The 2,508-nt window shown below is 45.0% G+C and overlaps 1 long non-coding RNA gene across 1 annotated transcript in view; it reads left to right on the top strand.

Moving 5' to 3' along the window:
* Window positions 1-2,508, top strand: part of LOC109383689 (uncharacterized) — a 17,069-nt gene that overhangs the window by 590 nt on the left and 13,971 nt on the right. The gene's annotated exons all lie outside the window — the stretch shown is intronic.

Below are 2,508 nucleotides of genomic sequence, written 5' to 3'. Positions count from 1 at the left end.
AGGGCAGTGTCACTGGCCCTCATATGTGGGATCCGAACCGGGGGCCCTCTGGCGTCCCAAGCCAGTTCTTAACCATTGCGCCACTCGGCCGGCCCCTTTTGCTCTTTTAAATACCTTTGAGTCTCTCTCCAGTATATGTCTGTTCCAAGTGTTCCTCAATATGATTCTGTTCACCTCCTTACTAAGGAAGACCTTTGCCACACATCTCTTTTTCAAGAGGATCCAAGAAAACCGGGTTCATAGAATTACACTAAGATTTCTAGTTTCCCAAAGGCCCCTGAAAGGGTCTCCTTCCCTTGGGCATCCCTCTGTCCTCTGTCACTTTTGGCCTTTGGAGCTGGCAAACCCCAAAGCAATCAGTGTGAGACGTGCCCAGCTTGGTGCAGCCTTCCAGCCGGGTCTAAATCTGGCCCTTCCCCTACTCACCATGCCACGTGACCGACTCTGTTTACTACTGTCTCATGCAAAGCTTATTATTACATAAACCCCTGATCCCCAACCAAACCACGCATTCTAGCTGGCAGGTCCATTGGGAAGAAAAACGTTCTATCTGCAGCGGAAGCCTACCCTTTAGTTCACCTGTGCTATTGTCAACACATCTGGGCCTGCTTGGGAACCAGGGTTCAAATAATATTGTTAAAGAAGCCTACCGTTTAGGTAAAGAAAGACACGCTCATGGGAACCACACTGACACAATCATAAGATAAAAGACATGGACACACATGTACCCGTGGAGAAGGGCCAGCCATGACCTGGAATTTTCTCTTCTGCACACCAGGAATGGATTTAGGGGCTTTGTGTCTTCCCAAATCCGACGGCTATTATAAGAGCTCATACTTGACTCACCAAATGAGGTTCAATAAAGCCCTGGGTGTAAGCAATATTTACATTAGCAGTCCTTCCTCTCCCTGTAGAAATTCTTTCCCAAGCCCAGCATTAGGGAAAGAGCAGCCGGGGCAAACCAAAGGATTGCGACCTTCGTTTCTCATTAGCAGTGCAGGAGTTAAGCTTTCTAAAAGGCTGATTCTCAACACTTGGAGCTGGCACTCCCTAGCAACTTCTCAAAATAGAAATGTGAAGGGCTTTCTGTTTTCTTCCAGCTCAAGGCCCAGCCCCGGCTCTCAGGGTCTAATCTTCTGATGTCAGGTCACCACAAACAAGGGGCCAGTGGGGGTGGGAGGTTCAAGGGCAGTTAACTCTCAATTATTTGACAGCTGATTATCAAGGGCATGGTTTGTACTCCACCTCCCTGGTCAGTGTACCACTCCATGGCATCTACCAGTTTCCTTGTTTGTAGTTCTGATAACAAGAACCAGTGAACAAGGAAGTTAAAGTAAACATGGCAGCTAAAATGAGGCCTGCAGAGTATGTGGATTTTATCTGAACATGCTGGCCCACGTTCCGGGCTTAATGATAGTCTACGTTCTGATGTGTTCTGATTGTAGTTATTTTCAAAATTTTTTAATTTATGGATCACTTTTATTTGACTCTTTAGATAATGAACCTTACTTATGCCATTGTTTTTTGGTTTCGTTTTTGTTTTTAATGTTTAAATTACCCAGTTGTAGTACTAAGGTCAGCTCTTCTTTGCCAAGATAACTATAAAGACATATCACGGTGGTATTTCCTCTTTCTTCAGTGGTTCTCAACCTTCTTCTGCCTCCACACTGTTCTTACACACAACACATTCCCCTGAATAACGTCTCTAATGACACTACCATGGTTCCCCAAAATGGAGGAAGAGGCTATTTTGCCCTGACTCCACCCCTCCTTGCCTTCCCTGAGAATCATGGTAATTATTTATGCCCCCAAATATCGAGAGAGACCACAATAAACATTGATGCAAGAAATCAGCCTGTGAACTACTTGCTGGTTACTTTAAAATTAATGAATGCAAAACTGTATTAAGAACCTAGGAAGTGCTAAACTGCATGCTAGGGATCCCTTACATACCATCTCATTTAATACTCCGAACCACCCTGCAAGAGACCCAGAGACGTTAGGGAACTTGAGATCCTCAGATCATACATAGGAAACTGGCACTACTGAATAAAGAACTCCAGAATCTAGACTGACAAAGCTCCTGCCCTGGCTCTTGGTGACTTTGGCCCTGCCCCCTTTGCCTCTCCCAACAGTGAGTCTCCATATCTGCAAAATAAAAACGTTTAGGGTGGACCGGTTAGCTCAGTTGGTTAGAGCGTGGTGCTGATAACACCAAAGTTGCTGGTTCGATCCCCGCATGGGCCACTGTGAGCTGCGCCCTCCCTGAAAGAGTCAACTATGCCATTGTAGCATGAAAGCAATGTGTAAGCAATGACTATGGCTGTTCCCCAATAAAAACAAACAACAACAAAAAACATTACAACTCTCCTCACTTCCATCTTCTAAGAGTACCCAGGCATAAATGAACGATGCCACTAAAGCTGAATGTCTTGAATAAAGCAGGAGAAAACTACGTATTATCTCCTCTAATGCACAAAATCACATACTAGAAGGAAAACGGATTCA

The sequence above is a fragment of the Hipposideros armiger genome, unplaced genomic scaffold (assembly GCF_001890085.2).
Source record: "Hipposideros armiger isolate ML-2016 unplaced genomic scaffold, ASM189008v1 scaffold_87, whole genome shotgun sequence".
Lineage (NCBI taxonomy): Eukaryota > Metazoa > Chordata > Mammalia > Chiroptera > Hipposideridae > Hipposideros > Hipposideros armiger.
Note: the sequence above shows the minus strand (reverse complement) of the source record. Positions and strands in the feature narration are given on the sequence as shown.